Here is a 22,796-nt window from a genome sequence, read left to right on the forward strand (position 1 = left end):
TCATAGTGCCCTTCGAGGGGTTTTCACTAATAAGACTCTCTCGTTTCTCTCAACTCTCGTCGTCTTATGGTGCCTGTGAAGGTTTTCACCGATAAAACTCTCTCGTTTTATTTCTCTCATCTTTCATCGCCTTATGGTGCATGTGAAGGTTTTCACCAATAAGACTCTCTCATTTTATTTTATTTTTCAGCTGGGGATCGGAGTGTTACCGATATGACTCTCTCTGTCGGGGATTCTTTCGGCTATCAATTCATCTCCAGTTTATGATCCTCCTCTTTGTTGGGGCTCAGAGTGTTGTTCCCGACTTCCGTTTGCATGACTTGACACTTCTCGGATACTGATCGGGAAGTCCTTTTTTGGACATCAATATAGGTTTTTGTGTATGGCTAAAAGGAAAAGGGGTATCAAAATTTAAAAATAATTTTGATGGGAAAAACAGTACAACTCTTGGAATCAAACTTTCTTTCCAAAATTACAAATACAAACTTCTGCCCCAGTTTTTCTTGCTTGGGGATTTTTATTTTTTGTTACACTATGACCGAGCCGTGAGGAGCCTACGTATCCTTCTTTGAGGAATCAGGTCAAACGTAGTTCCCAATTCCTTTGTTTTTCTTGTGATTTTTCTTTTGTCTTTATTATCATTGTTTTTTTTCATTTTAATTACTGATTCCAAAAGAGGGATATGAAAGAATAAATAAGGATCAAAAGGGGAAACAAAGGATAAAGTGTTTGGATAGAAGAAAGAATTGCCTCCGTCATTTCATTCTTCGATAAATGCCAACCACAAACAACAATTACAATCAAAAGAAATCATATATAATATCTCTTAACTGTGTCAGAATTGATAGCCATGTCGACGCATTTCCCGTCGATATCTGTTAAACATAAGGCGCCATTGGACAACACCCTGGTTATAATGAATGGTCCTTGCCAATTCGGGGCGAACTTGCCTTTTGCTTCGGCCTGATGTGGCAGGATTTGTTTCAACACCTGCTGCCCCACCTCAAATTTTCTGGGGCGCACCCTTTTGTTGTATGCTCTTGCCATTCTCCTTTGATACAACTGGCCATGACACACAGCTGCCAGTCTCTTTTCATCAATCAAGCTCAACTGCTCCAAACGAGTTTTGACTCACTCGTCATCATCAATCTCAGCTTCAGCGACAATCTGAAGGGATGGAATTTCGATTTCCGTCGGTATTACTGCTTCGATTCCATACACCAACAAATAGGGAGTGGCCCCTACTGAAGTCCGAACAGTAGTGCGATAACCCAACAATGCAAATGGTAATTTCTCATGCCATTGTCTGGACCCTTCTACCATCTTCCTTAGTATCTTCTTGATGTTCTTGTTGGCTTCTTCAACTGCTCCATTCGCCTTGGGACGATATGGTGTGGAATTACGGTGTGTAATCTTAAACTGTTGACATACCTCTTTTATCAAATTGCTGTTAAGATTAGCACCATTATCCGTGATGATCACTTTTGGGACCCCAAATCTACAGATGATATGGGAGTGAACAAAATCCACTACTGCCTTCTTGGTTACCGACTTGAAAGTTTTAGCTTCAACCCACTTAGTAAAATAGTCGATGGTCACCAGAATGAACCTATGACCGTTGGTAGCTGCCGGCTCAATAGATCCAATGACATCAATGCCCCATGCAACAAATGGCCAGGGCGCTGACATTGTATGCAATTCTGTCGGTGGAGAATGAATCAAATCTCTGTGTATCTGACATTGATGGCATTTCCGCATGAAATTGATACAATCATGCTCCATAGTGAGCCAATAATACCCTGCTCGAAGAATCTTCTTCGCCAATACATATTCGCTCATATGTGGCCCACAAACTCCGGCATGTACCTCTGTCATAACTGTCGTGGCTTGACTGGCATCTATACATCTCATCAATCCCAAAGCTGGGGTTCTTTTGTACAACACTCCTCAATTGAGGAAGAATCCAATTGACAATCGCCGAATAGCTCTTTTTTGATCTCCGGTGGCCTGCTCCGGGTATATCCCCATCCTGAGGTACTCCTTGACGTCATAAAACCATGGTTGGCCATCCACTTCTTCCTCTACCATGTTGCAATAAGCATGTTGATCACGAACCTGGATGTACAACGGGTCAACATGAATTTTGTCTGGGTGGTGCAACATCGATGCTAAAGTGGCCAATGCATCGGCAACCTCATTATGAACTCTCGGGATGTGTCTGAACTCCACTGATCGAAATCGCTTGCTCAGATCGTGCAAACATTGTCGATATGTTATGAGCTTCAAATCTCGTGTTTCCCATTCACCCTGAATCTGATGCACTAGGAGGTCCGAGTCTCCCAAGACCAAAACATCCTGGACATCCATGTCTGCAGCTAGTCGCAGACCCAAAATGCATGCCTCATACTCAGCCATATTGTTGGTATAATAGAAACGCAGCTGAGCTGTAACAGGATAATGACGTCCTGTTTCAGAAATAAGTATCGCTCATATTCCAACTCCCTTCGCATTTGTGGCTCTATCAAAGAAAAGCTTCTAACCTGGTTCCTCAGGTAATTCCAACTCATCTATATGCATTACTTCCTCGTCAGGAAAATACGTCCTCAACGTCTCGTATTCTTCATCAACAGGATTCTTAGCCAAGTGATCGGCCAGCGCTTGGGCCTTCATGGATGTCCTCGTCACATAGATGATGTCAAACTCCGTGAGTAATATTTTCCATTTCGCTAACCTCCCTGTGGGCATAGGCTTCTGGAAAATATACTTTAGTGGATCCAAGCGGGAAATGAGATAAGTGGTATATGAGGACAAATAATGCTTCAATTTCTGGGCCACCCAAGTTAGGGCGCAACATGTCTTCTCGAGTTGAGTGTACTTAATCTCATATACTGTAAACTTCTTGCTGAGATAATAGATGGCTTGCTCCTTCCTTCCTGTAATATCGTGTTGCCCCAACACGCAGCCAAACGAATTCTCCAGGACCGTTAAATAAAGGATTAACGGTCTCCCCGACTTAGGTGGAACCAACACAGGTGGATTTGATAAATATCCTTTGATCTGGTCAAATGCCTCCTGACATTCTGCCGTCCATTCTATCGCAATATCCTTCTTCAGTAGCCGAAAAATGGGTTCACAGGTTGCCGTGAGTTGAGCAATAAATCTGCTGATGTAATTCAACCTTTCCAACAGACTCATTACTTCTGTCTTGTTCTTCGGCGATGGAAAATCTTGGATAGATTTGATTTTTGACGGGTCCAACTCAATACCTCGCCGACTGACGATGAATCCCAACAGCTTTCCAGATGGAACTCCAAATGCACATTTGGCCGGGTTGAGCTTAATATCATACCTTCGAAGTCTTTGAAAAAACTTCCTTAGGTCTGCTACGTGGTCTTCCTGATGCTTGGATTTTATGATCACATCGTCCACGTATACCTCAATTTCTTTGTGGATCATGTCATGAAACACAGTAGTCATTGCTCTCATGTACGTTGCCCCAGCATTCTTCAAACCAAATGGCATTACCCGGTAGCAATAAGTTCCCCACGGCGTAATGAATGTCATCTTTTCCGCATCTTCTTCATCCATCAGAATCTGATGATACCTAGCATAGCAATCTACAAAAGATCCGAGCTCACGCCCGGCACAATTGTCGATCAAGATATGGATGTTGGTAAAGGAAAGTTGTCCTTTGGGCTTGCCCTATTCAGATTGCGGTAATCGACACACACCCTGATCTTCCCATCTTTCTTCGGCACCGGCACCACATTATCCAACCAATCAGGATATCGAGTGACACCGATAACCTTTGCTTGCAACTGCTTGGTTACTTCCTCTTTAATCTTTACACTCATATCCTTCTTGAACTTTCTCAATTTCTGCTTGACGGGAGGGCATACTGGGTCAGTGAGCAATTTATGGACCATTAAATCCGTGCTTAACCCCGGCATATCGTCATATGACCCAGCAAATACATCTTTGAATTCAATAAGTGTTTTGATCAATTCCTCCCTGATATTTGGTGCAATGTGGATGCTTATTTTAGTTTCTCTGATATCGCCGACACCCCTTAAATTGATGTCTTCTGTGTCATTTAAGTTGGGCCTGGATTTTTCTTCAAACTGGCTTAACTCCCTGTTTATCTCCTCGAAGGCTTCATCCTCATCGTATTCCGATTCATTATCATAATCGACCTCTTGTATGGTTAATTCGGAATCAGATTGATCTTTTAGACTAGGTTGAAGATCCGTTGTGCATACCATGTCGTTAAGACCAGTATGAAAAGAACTGTTCAGAAAAAGAAAAGAAAGAAACAAAAATTAAAAATAAAAATAAAATAAGGAGTGAAAAAGAAACTTCTCATTTTATTGAATCATGGGATAACAAGGTTTCACACTTTGTTGAGAAATACTAATAATAAAAGGGAATCCGGATTACAACCCTGGAATAATCCAGAAAACAAAAAGGAAAATCAGAGCCAACTACCAGGACTCCCTCTAAGTAGGAAGAGGAGTAGCTGTCCAATTGTTGACATTGGCCCTAGGCCCAACAAACTGTATGTCTGCTTTACTGGAACCCTCTCCAGCCTCTATCATGTTGACATCTACGAACATTCTTTCAAAGCCCTCATTCAAATCTCCATCCGGCCCGATCAAGGGTCCAAGAACTTTCGGGACTAGTAACTTTCTGCACCCTGCTTTGACAAATGATCTGGACAGGCGTGGGATTGGCTTAGGAAAGACCCAAACTCTTTTCTTCAACTTGCGGGCCCGCTTTACATCCGCTGCAGTAGGCCTGAATCCTAACCCAAAAGTATCCAGGTTCTTGGGCAAAGAAACTGGCCGGACCATTCCCTGCAGATCAATCCCCAAACCTTTTCCTGGTACAAACCCACTGTTCAACATCTCTGAGGCTATCATGAAGGCTGCAGCTGTGATCCTGGGAAGTGGAAGGCCCCCACCCTCAGGAATCTTGTCTACTGAGACCGCATCAAAAACCTGATAAACCCATGGGCCCTTGTCATCGTCGGTTTCTATGAAGGGCACAATAGCATCACTGACAGCATGTGTACCGTTATCCCCGTGTACCACAATCTCTTGTCTATCCCATTCAAATTTGACCATTTGATATAGCGTAGAAGGCACTGTTTTAGCTGCGTGGATCTAGGGTCGTCCTAACAAAAGATTGTACGACACCGCCACATCTATCACTTGAAATTCCATGGTGAACTCGATTGGACCAATGGTTAATTCCAGTACGATATCATAGTCAGTACCGCTCCCATCAAAACCTCGAATGCAGACGTTGTTCTTGTGGATCCTATCATCAGCAACCTTTAGTTTGTTCAGAGTGGCCAAAGGACAGATATTTGCACTTGATCCATTATCAATTAGTACTCGAGTGACCACCGAGTCTTCGCATTTTACCGTCAAGTAGAGTGCCCTGTTGTGTTCTGTACCCTCTACCGGTAACTCATCGTCAGAGAATGTTAGTCGGTTTACTTCGAAGATCTTGTGCACTATTTTCTCCAAATGGTTCACTGAGAGCTTGTCCGGGACATGGGCTTCGTTCAGAATCTTCATTAAGGCCTGACAATGATCGCTTGAATGGATCAACAAGGATAGCAATGAAATCTGGGCTGGGGTTTTTCTCAACTGCTCTATAATTGAGTAGTCCTGGGCCTTCATCTTCTTCAAAAACTCTTCTGCTTCTTCCTCCGTTACTGGCTTCTTTATTGTTACAGGATTGGTCCTTCTCAATTCTGCGGGAACAAAACACCTTCCCGAATGAGTTAACCCCTGAGCCTCGTATACCTCTTCCACAACCTCCTTTCCCTTATGCATCACTGTCACTTGACTGTAGCTCCATGGCACAGCTTTCTCATTTGTTATCGGCAACTGCATTACTGGCCTGATAATAACTGGTTCTATGCGGACTCCCTTCACCACCAACACTGGTGTGCTTGATACTCCTTGCAGCACTGCCTTGACTGACTCTAGTTTCTTTGCAGCAACAGACGAACCTTTCCCCACTACCACAAATGGCTTGTCATCTATCTTTCCCAACTGTACCACCGCCTTTCCACGGGTCGAATTTTCGTTTGGACTGGCACGAATCATCATTACCGTTTGTGAGGGTGTTTTAAGTTTCCCTCCTTCGTGCACTAGTTCGATCATGTGGGCCTCATGGTGCATTGGTAGCGGGTTTTCATTGATGTTGGGTGACTCTGGTGCCTGAACCTCGATCCTATTTGTGTCAATAAGATCTTGTACGACAGTTTTCAATTTCCAACACTTCTCAGTATCATGCCCGGGAGCCCCCGAACAATATTCACAGCTTACTGAGTGGTCTAGATTTTTGGGAAGGGGATTTGGCAATTTGGGTTCAACAGGGCTTAATAGGCCTATCTGCCTCAACTTGTGGAACAGAGTAGTATAGGTTTCTCCCAACGAAGTGAGTGTTCTTGGCTTCTACATCCTTTTATTCCTGAAAGCTTGATTTCCGCGGAAGCTTGGCCCTGAAGGATTCCTGTAGGCCCTTGGTGGGGGATATGTGTTTTGTGGAGGGGGATATGTATGTTGGGGAGCCGGCGTACGCCATTGCGGATGAGCCGGAGGCTGGGTGTAAGTTTGGGCGTGATGGACGGAAAAATGTGGCTCTTGTGGTGGATAATAAGGTTGTGGAGGATTATATGGAGTGTGTGGATAGCTTGGGTAATGGGGTCTGGGTTGGTAGCGAGGGGAGGGACCCTCTTGATCTGGACCAAGTACCTGCTTTGACTGTTGCAACCTCCTCTCTCTTCTTTTTCCCAAGCGCACCCCCGTGCCGCTTTGGATAGCCTGAGTTGTGTCCTTGATTGCCGAATAACTCATTATCTTGTTGGACCTGAGTCTCTTCAACCATGCCACCCATTTTTACTACTTCATTAAAAGATTTACCGACTGACGTCACCAAGTGACCAAAGTAAGTTGGCTCCAAAGTTTGTAAGAAGTAGTCCACCATTTCACCTTCCCTCATTGGCGGATCGACTCTTGCTGCATGTTCCCTCCAACGGAATCTGAATTCCCTGAAGCTCTCTCCAAGCTTTTTCTCAAGTTTTAACAGTGTGAGACGGTCCGGGACGATCTCAAGGTTATACTGGAAGTGACCTGCAAATGCTTGTGCTAGATCGTCCCAGGTATACCACCTGCTAGGATCCTGCCTCGTGTACCATTCGAGTGCGGACCCGCTTAAACTTTGACCAAAATAAGCTATCAGGAGCTCATCCTTTCCACCTTCTCCTCTCATCTTACTACAGAAACCTCGTAGATGTGCCATGGGATCACCATGTCCCTCGTATAGATCAAACTTGGGCATCTTAAAGCCTGCCGGCAATTGAACATCGGGGAAAGGACACATATCTTTGTAGGCCACACTAACTTGGCTGCCCAATCCATGCATACTCCTGAAGGATTGTTCCAGGCTTTTCATTTTACGAAGCATTTCATCCTGCTCCGGATTCTTAGCCGACCTCTCAGTTTCTGCCGGGAGTTGGAGGTGAGGGGTGTAAGTGTATGGCTCAGGTGCTTTAAAGGTTGGTTCAGGGGGATAATACTGGTTATCATGAGCCTGAAACAACGGCTCGCTGGAGGACCTTTGCAGTATGGCGGGTGGAGGTGCCCCGAAGACAGGGACAGTTGGCGGAGGAGGGTTTTGTTTGGGTGGTGGAGCTTGGGGATTATAGGAAGTTTCCCCTTGATAGTATTGGGCAATGGGGAAGCCCGTTGATGGACCAGTGGTAGGGTGTTCTGGAGTCCGAGCCGGTAAGAGGGTAGGAGTAGGTGGAATGGTTGGTGATGTTTGTCCCCTAGCCCAGGCTAGGTGCATCCCCTCTATCTCTTGTCTCAACTTGTCTACATCCTCTTTCATCATTTGCATCTCTGTCTTTTCCTCCTCAACACTTTTGTCCGAACTAGACATACTTCTCAGAACGGGCCCTTTAGATCTTGTTTGGTAGTGGTACCCTGCCAGAACGTTCTAACGAGCTAACTGTTTCGAAACTTCTTTCTCTGGTATAAATAACAAACTTGTTAGCGTTAGAGTTTAACACATAGTGCAATTTTGCATTGGGGAATGCAATGTTCCTAGGCAGTTTCACCATTTCTAACATGTTTTTGCTTTGACTGCATGCGTCATTACGGCTTATGTCCTTTCTTCATTCACTTTGCCTTTTCTTTTTTCTTTTTAGTGGTGGTAGAATCTTATGTGGATTGCCTACGTATCATGTCCCCGCATGAATCAGACCGGGCATAGTTCTGCCAAAAGTAAAAATAAAGAAAAAAAAATCTTCGTTTTTTTTTCATTTCAGGTATGCTATTACAAGCTACTCATTTGAAAAAAAAAGACAAACAAAATACAGACTCCACACTTATTAACATTGTTTGATATGTAATGAGAATAGAGGGGTAGACCACAGACTCTTAAAAACAACAAGTGCAGACTTGAATTAGGGATACATTAATGCCTTGAATTTTGGTGCCCACGAGGCATCGTTCGACCTTTCCGTGGGCTTTGGGGCCAGACCTCTTTGCAAGCTTTTTAATTCTTCCATAATCCGGTGGACATAACCGGTGTCGTGGGGCATTTCCTCACATGCTAAGCACTTCGTAGTGATGTAGTGCCCAATCTCATCGATCCTACCCCTGATTCTATCCCTTTCCATACACAGCTGTTCTATTCGTTGATTCTTTATACTTGAGTGTTGTCAACGAGCTGATCTTGGAACCTCTCCATTTGTTCTTCCATTCGGGCTATTGAATCATAGCAGCGCTCCCTGTCCGTTCTAGCATCTCGGGCTTATTTAAAGACCCGATCTCTGAGAGTAGAATTTGTTTCTCTCAATATTGCAATGCTCCCTTCATAATCCCTTCTCACTTGCCATAGGTGTTTTTTCCGTGCTGCTGTACCTTTTGCCCATCTGGCCCGCATTCTTGCTATGCTAGCCTCAGATCTTTCCAAGTCTTTTCGGCTTTCAATGACCTGATTCCTTAACCCTACTATCAACCTTTTATCGGACTGGCTCCTCCGTTGGTTGTCGGCATCCATTATGACTTGTCGGTTTTGAGCTCTAAGGGAGTCATTCTCTTGGGCTGATTTCTTTCTGTCCCCTTCATTGGCTGCGGTCTGAACTTCTTTTTCAAACGGAAGATCTATGACCTGCTGTTTCAGCTTGCCTATTGTGGCCCTGTATTCTTTTTCCTTTGCCAACCAGTCCCAATGCTCTTGTGAGGACTTGGAAAATTCTTGAAGGTGAGGTCTTTTAGCCGGCCTTCCAGACGACACTTCCCCTTTGTACCAAGCCTGATATCCGGGTGAAACTTCCCCTCTTGCCTGATTCAGTACACAAGTATTAGCCTCTAAGTATTGACATTGGCTCCAAATCTGGCGGACCCTTGCTTCAGGAAACTGGCCATCGGAACTGATCTCAATCACTTGGGTGCATAGATCCTTATCTTTCGGCACTATCTGACACCTCCCAAGTTGCCTCAAAACCCGATACGGCGCATAAGGTTGAATGCTCTTAAGTCCCATCAAGAGAAAATATGGCCTAGCTGTTGGCATGTATATGACTTCGTCGATCGGTAACCATCCCAGTGTCCACTGTATTTGACTGGCGTTGAGGGTCCGGAATATGAGGTCCATGTCGAGACTCCTTCAGGTAGGTGGACCTCATTAATTCTGGTGTAGAACTCCTCTATGCAGGTTTTCTCAGAAGATCCATGGCTCAGGAACTCGGCTCGGTGACATAGGTGTTCGGTCATCCACATTTGCAATAACAAGTTACACCCTTCGAAAAAGTTCCCTCTGGCTCTGCAGGCCGTGAGAGCTCGGAACATATCAGATACAATCATGGGCGCAAATGTTCTATCATTTTGAGTGAGCAAAGTACTGACGACCCCAGCAATCTTTATGTCAATATTCCCATATTTTCTTGGTAACACTAAAATCCCTAAGAAGGTTAGCATGAAAGCAACCCGTCTATGTTCATCCCACTTTCGACGGTTACTTTTGCTGCACAACTTGTTTTCTGGCTTGTCGAACCCTCCTATGTGGCTGTATCTTTGGTATATGAAGCTCAGAGTGCAAAAACCTTTTGCCAAGTCAGGGTTATGGATTGTTCTGACTATCTTCAATGAGTCCAAAAACCAGTGCACCGCTACGGCTCTTGGAGCAACCAGGTATTTATGCCTCAACGGAACCTCAGCACTGCCGATGTACCCTGCTATTTCTTCTAAAGTTGGGGTGAGTTCAAAGACCGAGAAGTGGAAGACATTGTGCATAGGGTCCCATTAAGGGACCAGTGCCCTTATAATATCCCCTCGAGGCCTGATACCCAACAAACTCGTGAGACCTTTCAGATGTTTCTTGACTTCGTCACGCCCTTCTTTGCCTAAATCATTCCACCATAGCCGCAACTGGAGGGGGATTTTATTCATGATTGAAAAAGGTTCATTTTGAGTCGTGCTCATTCTGCATATTTATTAATATGATTAAAGAAAATAAAATTTATTTGACTCAAAATGATTTGATTATTTTCCTAAAAAAACAGATTTTCCGAACACGACCTTTCAGCACTTCAGGGACGAAGATTTTAAGGTTGTGCGAGTTAACCAATTAATAATGAAAATAAAAAAATGACAGAAGTGGCCGTTTATACAAAGTCAGCCTTCCGGCGTCCCTTTTGGGAACATTCGGCTATTTTTGATAAAAACAGCATCACCCGACTCTATGACGAAAAATTAAAATTTTTGACATTTTTTGGGCTATTTTTTGTAAAAATGGGAGGTTGAATCCGACGGGGGTTGCCTACGTATCTCACGCCCTGTGAGAATCAAACCGGCGTAGTTCGCCCCATATAAACTAAACTTTGTAAACAATACTCCTTTCTTTTCCAATAAATCAAACTAAAAAAAATTCAAAATTTCGGTAGGGTTTTGACACTACTTGGATATTGGTTCTATTTTTTTTTTAAAAAAAGTAGTTATCTCCCTACACTGCTATATACTTTTTTTCTCTTTTTTTTTCTCAAAAATTCCTGATTTCAGAAGCCGGCCAGCATGCAGATTTGAAGCAAATAAATGTGCAAAACAAACAAGATGCAGCAGGATGGTCTTTTCATTTCAGGTTGCTTGTCGTAGACGGACTCAACCCCTGTGTTGAGTCCCCTAAGCCAAATGCAACATGATGCAAATAAACGTTCCTACTAGGGATCCAACATGAAGTCAAGTTATTCTAGGTTCAACCTAGGTATATGTTCTAGACAGTGTGCCCGAGCGGACAACTCGAGTTGAGGAAGGAGCTCCTTTCCGGGAACCAAAAGGTCAGCCGGCTTAGAAACTTTCCGAGCCTCTTTTATTTAGGGTATGACACTAACATAATAGGGAGTCTCAACCAGTAAGCACATCCCCGGAGGTGAAAAGAGAAGGTTTTAGCACAGTTTATATGTACAGTTCAAATAATATCAAAGCGGTAAAAAAACATCATTTTGCACGTTTAGGCCAAAACATGTAATAAGATCAAATAAAGCCAAATATAGCAATTTATCTAAGCTCGAATTCTGAACCATGAACTAGAGATTCTGGGTTACGTTCCCCAGCAGAGTCGTCAGAGCTGTCACACCTTCTTTTTCCGCCCTGCGAGGGTACAAGAGTTTTTTCCAATTAAAGGACAATCAAACGGGATTTGTTTAATTATTTCAGAGTCTCCACTTGGGAGATTTAGGGTGTCCCAAGTCACCGGTTTAATCCCGAATCGAGGAAAAGAATGACTCTGTATTACAGTCCGCGAACCAGAAATTCGGATAAGGAATTCTGTTAACCCGGGAGAAGGTGTTAGGCATTCCCGAGTTCCGTGGTTCTAGCACGGTCGCTCAACTGTTATATTCGGCTTATTTATTTGATTTTTAACAATTATGCATTTATAAGCAAGTTATAACTCTTTTACCTCTTTTATTATTATTATTATTATTATTATTATTATTATTATTATTATTATTATTATTATTATTATTATTAACACAAGAATTGCAACGTTGTGAAAACACATCTCGAACCACTTCACAACCAGTGTACACGTGATTTGTTGACGCATTTTGATTTCGTTGGGATTTGGATTTGGGTCACATCAATGTACACCCAGGTTTAAGAAGGTAACATTATTTAAAGTACGCGCCTAAAGAGACTAGCACATTGTTGTTTTGGGAAAGAGCCGTGAAACTCGCTAGCGGCCGATCCCGAGTTCTAAGCAATTAATATATATACATTTGTGAGGGCCCTTCAATCTTTGCGTTTTACTCGGCGAGGCTCATCTCGTTCTTATTATTAAAAGGGCAATCCTAAAAGTGACTATGGTTTTCTATTAAATTTGTCTCTAAACATGAAAGAAGTCAAAGTCCTAATTAGTTTACATGCTTGAAAAGTCCGGGCCTTTTAATAATTTTTGCATATTTGATTAGTTCCGAAATGTCGTTACAAAGTAAAAACATACAGGAATCCTGGCATGATTCGAGCCACAAGAAATCGCTAACTCACCAAATCACGCCTGCCTATCCTTACTTGTTACTTTAACTAACAACCTTAGACTTACAACTACACTTCTTTTTCCTTAAAACGTTGCAGTACTTTTTTAAGTAACAATTGATGGTATGATTAATGCTAAGATCTAGTTGACCAAGAACTCAAACAATCATGCTATAATCCAAGATTAGTTAACAACCTACTAGATATTTCAGGGATCAAACCACAAGTGCTACTTTACAAATTATCGGAAGTTATATCCAACATCCATTACATGGTCAAGTTCTGATTGAATACGAGCTAAACTACGTTATTCCAATAACATGATCTAACGCATAGCAATTTTCTGCAGCCCATTACAAACAACTAAAATGACGAGACTATTTTTTTACAAATTACAGAATCAATAATGCTTTAAGGAACTTAATAAAACAATAACAACAAGTTTCAAACAAACAGATTGCTTTTCTGGTTTTCATTTCAACTTCAACTTTTCACATGAATTCATGCTTCACATTTTCAGCTTACAACAGCCATGTTAAAGTCGTGTACTTGGTATTGGAAACAAGAACATAGTAGAAAAGAAATCAGCAGTAGTAGCAGTAGCACAACAGCAGATTCAGCAACACAGCAACAACCAGTGAAGCCAATAAGAACCAGTAATAGACACCCCGTGGCAGATTTAAAGAAAACCAGGCAGAAAATCAAGCAGTAACCCAATGGAACAGTGCTCAACCAATAGAAAACTGGGAAATACCAAGCTAAAATCCAACAGTACCAAAAGAACACAGACAGATTCAAGAAAACAGTAATTTCTGATTTGTCAAACACCCAAAAGAAAAAGACAAGCTGAAGCTCTTTGATGTAAAGCTTAGCCTTATGAGGATCAACCAACCCACTGACTTAGCAAGGTAATAGCACAGCCTATATGCCATCTATTTCTCTAGAGTTTTAGGTTAAATCTCCAGCTTCAACGCTCTTGTTTTTCTCTGGCTTCTCAGGATCTAAACACCAGCCCCCCTTTTTGTTCTAAATGAGCCTATTTATAGGCAAAGTACGCAAGCACCAGGCTGCCTTGATACCTTAACTCTGCCCATACCCCTTAAAAAACTAAAACTAATTAGAAAATGCCCATGATATTCCTGACAGCCCCCATACCGCATGCTTTTCTTTTTTTAATCAAAGTTATGGGTATTTTAACTTATTTTAATCAACCTCTCCATGCCATTAAGTCTTGTTCCCCACTATTCTTAAATAATGTATTCGTTTAATGGTATTTTAATACCCTATTGACAGCCATTCAAATTAAACCGTTTTCAGACTCCTTTAAATCCAAAAATACCCTCTTAAAAGTCCCTGAAACTGTTGCCTTACCCCACTGTTTCAATCTGTATTAATCCCTTCAACTATAACCAATTCAAACTTAGCTAACTAACAATTTGGACCCTAACTATCCAACAAACTACAACCTATAACCAGTTCGCAACTGAATTCAGACAAATGACTTAATCAGAATTTAGCAGGATGGATCAAATTATTACCATTCAAGACTGTAAAACTAATCGACGACATATATCGAATCGACTACGCGAATTACAACACATACAATCGATAGCAAATAGTTAAACTCGAACAAGTACATAGGTGATTTCATATTGATAGACACAGGGATCAATTGACAAAAATTGAAAAATTAAATAAAACCACCTTAAACGAAGAAAAAAAACAGATATAAACAAACACCAACGGAACAAACGGGAAAGGAAAAATTACCTCAGAAGCTTAAGAACAAAATGACCAATGCTCGAACTGGACTCGACCTCTTTGAGGTCGAACGGACTTTAATTGAAGTGTCCTCAACTGAGAACACCTCAATTAAGTTCCATTAGACCCCCCATTCTTCCTTTAAACTGGACGAACCCCCATGGTTTTGAGTTCTAGGGTTCATACGGTCCGACTTGAGGCTCGAAGGTTTCTACCTAGATTCGAACCAAACCAAGCTTGGTTTGGTTACGAGTGAGGCCAGGGGAGTGAGTGGTGTGAATTTGGGGTCGGTTGGTGTAGATCAGGTTTTTGCTCGAACCTTCAAATGAAGATTCGAGACTTTCGGGGAAGATTTGAGGTAAGCTGAGTGTGGATTTGGAGAGAGGGGATCATATTGGTTCATGGGTGTTAGTTTCATGGCCAGCGGCGCCGTTGCCGCCGGCTTTCAGGCGAAGGGGTGAGGTGGCGGCTAGGGTTTTTCATGGGAACCTGTCTCTGAGTTTGAGAGAGACGAAGGAGTGAGAGAGGGGGGGTTTGGTTTGAGGGGCGTGGGGTGAGAGATTGCGGCTTTTATACGGGGGAGGGAATTGATCCTGGGCCGTTTGATCTGATGAGATCAATGGCCCGGATCAATACACTTAAAGGGAACGGTGTCGTTTGGTTTTAGTTGGGGGTCGGTTCGAACCGGGTGATGGGTCGGGTACAGGGAACGGGTATGAAAGATGTGATCTTGGCCGTTGATCCATTCGAGATCAATGGCCCCGCTCAACTGTGACAGAAACGGTGCCGTTCGGGCACCTCTGAGGAGACGGACCGGTTTAATGCATTGGGCCAGCTCATTTGGGCCTAATTTTCATTTTAATTTTTGGCCCAAACAAAGTATTCTTTATTATTTTCAACTCTTTTTCTTTTTCTACTTTTAATTAACAATCAATAAAATTCTAAAAATAATTTGTAAAACCAAAATTAACCTACAAAAATGTTAATTAAACCTTAACAACAATTAACACACAAGGTCAAACATTTAATTAAAAAATAAAATTACACAACGGCACACATAAATGACAAAATGCAACAAAATACATTTTTTTGTGATTTTCTTTCTTTTAAAATAAAACATGGTTTAATTAATTCCAAAATGTACAATTAAATCTTGAATGTGCATGCAACATGCATTATTGTATTTTTTAATTAATCACAACAAGGTTAAACATTTACGGACGAAATAATTACCAAAATGTCACGCAAATTCTCCAAATTGTACACATATGAAATTTGTTTTTTTATTTTTGATTTCTTTTGGAATAGTTTTCGTGAAGCAAAAATCACTGCTTACAAGTACCAATTAAAATATGTGATCACACAACTAGACCTTAAATGCCTAAAATGCAAAGTACATTATTTTTGTGATTTTATTCTTAACTTAACAAATAAACAGGCACGAACGAATGCAAACAATACAAAAATTCACAACAATTGCAAATAACACAAAATTTATTTTATTTTGAATTTTCTGGGAGTAATTCTCGTAGGGCAAAAATCACGTGCTCACAGCTGCCCCTCTTTGTCCGGAAACACGAAGAGTTTTCGTTCAAAGATAAAGTGAGTGGATACGAGCGATTTTTGTCTGTTTGAATACTCCGTGGGAAGCATTTTTTGAAAGATTTGACCGAACATCTGCTTTAAAGGTTTCCTACATATCCTTGGCTATAAAGGAAGCAGGTCAATGTAGTTCCGGAAGTTTTGGGTAGTTGGGACCACCCTGGTACTGTCTTTTGCTGTTACTGTTGTTGTTGCTGATGTTACCACTTACTGACCTCCTTATTACACCTTGAAGAAAGATAAAAAAGTTATACTAAGCTATGATCTATGAATTACAAAGATTTATTCTCGAGCTTGGTCATGTGATTGTTGTTGCCTTGTTGCCTTGTGTTTCCTCTGGTATTTCTTTACTTCTAATTTGACTTGTATTCTCCCTTGATCGCCGATCTCGAACTGTTTATTTCCTTCTGGCGAGCTTCGCATTATTTTCCTTTTGAATCTTGAACTGCCCTCCTCTGTTGGGGATTTTTGTTGTTTCCCGTTGGGGATTTTTTGTTGTATTCCTCCGCTTTACTGACTTCAACTCCAATTACTTCTTAAAATATAACACCTCCATTCTCCAGGCGGGCTCCTGACTTCAACAATCTCCATTCTCCAGGCGGGCTCCTGACTTCAACAAATTCTTAAAATGTAACACCTCCATTATCCAGGCGGGCTCCTGACTTCAACAACTACTTAAAATGTAACACCTCCATTCTCCAGGTGGGCTCCTGACTTCAACAATTTCTTAAAATGTAACACCTCCATTATCCAGGCGGGCTCCTGACTTCAACACTTTCTTAAAATGTAACACCTCTATTATCCAGGCGGGCTCCTGACTTCAACAACTTCTTAAAATGTAACATCTCCATTCTCCAGGCGGGCTCCTGACTTCCTCAGCAACTTTGAAAATAATTCAGCCTACATTCTCCAGGCGGGCTCCTGACTTCTTTAACTTGAATCATCTTCTTTCAACTGCTTCCCTCAAAACTGGTGTCTTATTCCTCCGAAAACTGCTGGGGACAACACCGGTGTTTTATTCACAACTATGTTATTTTCCTTCTTCACAGAGTACTTTCTTTAAAGCTGGCCTTCCTTCCACTTGGAACTACTTTCCTCAAGCTGGTGTTCTCACTTCTCTGAAACCTGCTGGGAATAACACTGCTGGGGAATTATCTTCCTCCTTTGAGACTAGTTACTTTCCTCCCTTTAACGATGGTGGGGATGATATTGATTCAAAGACCACTACCCTTAAAACTTGGGTTATCTTGCTTCTTCCAAGATTTCTTTCTTTAAAATTTGTATTCTTTCTCCCGTAAACAGCGGGGGATTCCACTTCCTTCAAAACTTGTGTTATCTTCCATCTTCCCCAAGTGGGTATCTGATTTCAAGAAAATTTCCGCAACGAGAGAAAATTTGCTGCCCCAGTTTGATAATCTTTTTTGTGGCCACGTCTTCCCGCTGTCAATAACATTTCCTTTCCCTACTTCAAATCAAAGAAAAATTTGTTAGTTTAAAACCTGGTGAGTGGTCGTGCCACTCCTGCCGGGGATGGTTTTTTCCTTCTCCCTTTCCCTGCTTTGCGTTTTATTACAAAACTTGCTGGTGATGATATTATTTGCTGATGATGATACTCCTGCTGGGGATGATTTTTCTTTTCTCTTCCTTCCCCGCTATGTGTTGTCCGACCATTGCGGAACTTGGTCGAGAATCTGTCGGAGTTGTTCATGTATCTCGCAAATCAACTGGGGATCCTCATAACCTTTTAACTGTTGCTTTTCCGTTTTTCTCCAACTTCCCCTGGAAATTTGGTCCTCTTGGGATCTATACCCATTCATCGTTTGGTCTTTCGACCAACTTCTTTTCGCTTTGTCGCCTTATCTTTGGCATGTCCTATTCGCATTTTGCTTGGCACCACTTTAGCAACTGGAAGTAAGCTCTGAAAATCCTTTTCAAAAACAAATTGCTGGGGAGGTGAAGTCTTTAAACCAAGAAATGAAAAAGTGATGATTTCAAAAAATAGAAAAAGAAGAAGTCTTTCTGAACAAATACTGGGGAAAAAGAAAGAAAAAAACTTATCTGAATGATACAACCGATCCCAACGATCATGTCGTGCATTCCGGATTAATCAACCCAGTCTATTTGTATCAATCAATCTTTTGGACGGCCTCATCTTGCTAGGGATAAACAAACACTCAACTCTTTGCCAAATGCGGACCCTTTCCGCCAATCTTGCTTTGTCGCCTCATAGTGCCCTTCGAGGGGTTTTCACTAATAAGACTCTCTCATTTCTCTCAACTCCCATCGCCTTATGGTGCCTGTGAAGGTTTTCACCGATAAGACTCTCTCATTTTATTTCTCTCAACTTTCGTCGCCTTATGGTGCCTGTGAAGGTTTTCACCGATAAGACTCTCTCATTTTATTTTATCTTTTCAGCTGGGAGTGTTGCCGATATGACTCTCTCTACTGGGGATTCTTTTCGGCTATCAATTCATTTCTAGTTTGTGGTCCTCTTCTCTGTTGGGGATCAGAGTGTTATTCCCGACTTCCGTTTGTGTGACTTGGCACCTCTCGGATACTGATCGGGAGGTCTTTTTTGGACATCAATATGGGTTTTTGTGTATGGCTAAAAGAAAAAGGGTAAAAGGTTCAAAATAATTTTGATGGGTAAAACATTACAACCCTTGAAATCAACTTTCTTTTCCCAAAATTATAAACGCAACTTCTGCCCCAGTTTTCTTGCTTGGGGATTTTTATTTTTTGTTATACTATGTTACATTATGCACACTATGTTACACTATGACCGAGCCGTGAGGCGCCTATGTATCCTTCTTTGAGGAATCAGGTCAAACGTAGTTCCCAATTCCTTTATTTTCTTGCAACTTTCTTTTGCCTTTATTATCATTATTTTTCTCTTTTCTTTTTCTTTCATTTTAATTACTGATCCCAAAAGAGGGATATGAAAGAATAAATAAGGTTTAAAAGGGGAAGCAAAGGTTAAAGTGTTTGGATAGAAGAAAGAATTGCCTCCGTCATTTCATTCTCCGATAAATGTCAAGTACAAACAACAACAATTACAACTAAAAGAAATCATACATAATATCTCTTAACTGCGTCAGAATTGATAGCCATGTCGACGCATCTCCCTTCAATATCTGTTAAACATAAAGCGCCATTGGACAACACTCTGGTTACAATGAATGGCCCTTGCCAATTCGGGGCGAACTTGCCCTTTGCCTCAGCCTGATGTGGGAGGATGCGTTTCAGCACTTGCTGGCCCACTTCAAACTTCCGGGGACGCACCTTTTTGTTGTATGCTCTTGCCATTCTCTTTTGATATAACTGGTCATGACACACAACTGCCAATCTCTTTTCATCAATCAAGTTCAACTGCTCCAAATGGGTTTTGACCCATTCGTTATCATCAATCTCAGTTTCAGCGACAATCCGAAGGGATAGAATTTCAACTTCTGTCGGTATTACTACTTCAGTTCCATATACCAACAAATAAGGAGTTGTCCCTACCGAAGTACGGACAGTAGTGCGATAATCCAACAATGCAAATGGTAATTTTTCATGCCATTGCCTCGAACCTTCTACCATTTTCCGAAGTATCTTCTTTATGTTTTTGTTGGGTGCTTCAACTGCTCCATTCGCCTTGGGACGATATGGGGTGGAATTGCAGTGTGCAATCTAAAACTGTTGACATACCTCTTTCATCAAATTGTTGTTAAGATTAGCACCATTATCCGTGATGATCACTTTTAGGACCCCAAATCTACAGATGATATGGGAGTGAACAAAATCCACCACTGCCTTCTTGGTTACCGACTTGAAAGTTTTAGCTTCAACCCACTTAGTGAAATAGTCGATAGTCACTAGAATGAACCTATGACCGTTGGTAGCTGCCGGCTCAATAGGTCCAATGACATCCATGCCCCATGCAACAAATGGCCATGGTGCTGACATTGTATGCAATTCTGTCGGCGGAGAATGAATCAAATCTCCGTATATCTGACATTGATGGCATTTCCGCACGAAATTGATACAATCGCGCTCCATAGTGAGCCAATAGTACCCTGCTCGAAGAATTCTTCTTCGCCAACACATATTCGCTCATATGTGGCCCACAAACTCCAGCATGTACCTCTGTCATAACTGTCATGGCTTGACTAGCATTTATACATCTCAGCAATCCCAAATCTGGGGTTCTTTTGTACAACACTCCTCCACTGAGGAAGAAACCATTTGTCAATCGCTGAATGGCTCTCTTTTGATCTCCGGTGGCCTACTCCGGGTATATCCCCATCCTGAGGTACTCCTTGACATCATAAAACCATGGCTCGCCATCCATTTCTTCCTCTATCATGTTGCAATAAGCATGCTGATCACGAACCTGGATATGCAACGAGTCAACATGAATTTTGTCTAGGTGATGCAACATCGATGCTAAAGTGGCCAATGCATCGGCAACCTCATTGTGAACTCTTGGGATGTGTCTGAACTCCACTGATCGAAATCGCTTGCTCAGATCGTGCAAACATTGTCGATATGGTATGAGCTTCAAATCCCGTGTTTCCCATTCACCCTGAATCTGATGCACCAGGAGGTCCGAGTCTCCCAAGACCAAGACGTCCTGGACATCCATGTCCGCACCTAACCTTAAACCCAGAATGCATGCCTCATACTCAGCCATGTTGTTGGTACAATAGAAACGCAGCTGAGCCGTAACAGGATAATGACGTCTTGTTTCAAAAATAAGTACCGCTCCTATTCCAACTCCCTTCGCATTTGCGGCTCCATCAAAGAAGAGCTTCCAACCTGGTTCCTCAGGTAATTCCAACTCATCTATATGCATCACTTCTTCGTCAGGAAAATACGTCCTCAACGGCTCGTATTCTTCATCAACAGGATTCTCAGCCAAGTGATCGGCCAGTGCTTGGGCTTTCCTAGCCGTCCTCATCACATAGACGATGTCGAACTCCATGAGTAATATTTGTCATTTCGCTAACCTCCCTGTGGGCATAGGCTTTTGGAAAATATACTTCAGTGGATCCAAGCGTGAAATGAGATAAGTAGTATATGATGACAGATAATGCTTCAATTTCTGGGCCACCCAAGTTAGGGCGCAACATGTCTTCTCGAGTTGAGTGTACTTAACCTCATATACTGTAAACTTCTTGCTAAGATAATAGATGGCTTGCTCCTTCCTTCCTGTAATGTTGTGTTGCCCCAGTACGCAGCCAAACGAATTCTCCAGGACCGTTAGATAAAGAATTAACGGTCTCCCCGGCTCAGGTGGAACCAACACAGGTGGATTTGATAAATATCCTTTGATTTGGTCAAATGCCTACTGACATTCTGCCGTCTATTCTATCGCGACATCCTTCTTCAGTAGCCGAAAGATAGGTTCACAAGTTGTTGTGAGTTGAGCAATAAACATGCTGATATAATTCAACCTTCCCAACAGACTCATTACTTCCATTTTGTTCTTCGGCGGTGGCAAATCTTGGATGGATTTGATCTTTAACGGGTCCAACTCAATGCCTCGCTGACTGACGATGAATCCCAACAATTTTCCAGATGGAACACCAAATGCACATTTGGCCGGGTTGAGCTTAATATCGTACCTTCGAAGTCTTTGAAAAAACTTCCTTAGGTCGGTTACGTGGCCCTCTCGATGCTTGGACTTTATGATCACATCGTCCACGTATACCTCAATCTCTTTGTGTATCATGTCATGAAACACAGTAGTCATTGCTCTCATGTATGTTGCCTCAGTGTTCTTCAAACCAAATGGCATTACCCAGTAGCAATAAGTCCCCCACGGCATAATGAATGCCGTCTTTTCCGTATCTTCTTTATCCATCAGAATTTGATGATACCCAGCATAGCAATCTACAAAAGATCCGATCTCATGTCCGGCACAATTGTCGATCAAGATATGGATTTTGGGTAATGGAAAGTTGTCCTTTGGGCTTGACCTATTTAGATTGTGGTAATCGACACACACCCTGATCTTCCCATCTCTCTTCGGCATCGGTACCACATTAGACAACCAATCAGGATATTGAGTGACCCGAATAACTTTTGCTTGCAGTTGCTTGGTTACTTCCTCTTTAATCTTCACACTCATATCCGTCTTGAACTTCCTCAATTTCTGCTTGACGGAGGGCATGCCGTGTCAGTGGGCAATTTGTGAACCACTAAATCCGTGCTTAACTCTGGCATGTCATAATCGACCTCTTATATAGTTAGTTCGGAATCAGATTGATCTTTAGACTATGTTGAAGATCCATTGTGCATGCCATGTCATTAGAACCAGTATGAAAAGAACTGTTCAGAAAGAGAGAAAAAGAAAACAGAATTAAAATAAAAACAAAAATAAAGAGAGAATTTTTACTTTATTAAACTGCGGGATAACAGAGTTTCACACTTTTGTCGAATACAAAAATAAAAAACTGGATTACAACTCTGTATAATCCAAAACACAAGAAAGAAAATCCAAAGCCTACTACCAAGACTCCCTCCGGGTAGGAAGATGAGTAATTGTCCAATTGTTGACCTTAGCCCTATGCCCCACAAACTGTATGTCTGCCTTACTAGAACCCTCTCCAGCTTCTATCATGTTGACATCAGCGAACATCCTTTCAAATCCCTCATTCAAATCTCCATCTGGCCCGATCAGTGGTCCGAGAACTTTCGGGACCGACAACTTTCTGAAACCTGCTCTGACAAATGATCTAGATAGGCGTGGGATTGGCTTAGGAAGGACCCAGACTCTTTTCTTCAACTTGCGGGCCCGCTTTACATCCGCTGCAGTAGGCTTGAATCCTAGGCCAAAAGTATCCAGGTTCTTGGGCAAAGAAACTGGCTGGACAATTCCCTGCAGATCAA

The sequence above is a fragment of the Nicotiana sylvestris genome, chromosome 8, assembly GCF_000393655.2.
Source record: "Nicotiana sylvestris chromosome 8, ASM39365v2, whole genome shotgun sequence".
Lineage (NCBI taxonomy): Eukaryota > Viridiplantae > Streptophyta > Magnoliopsida > Solanales > Solanaceae > Nicotiana > Nicotiana sylvestris.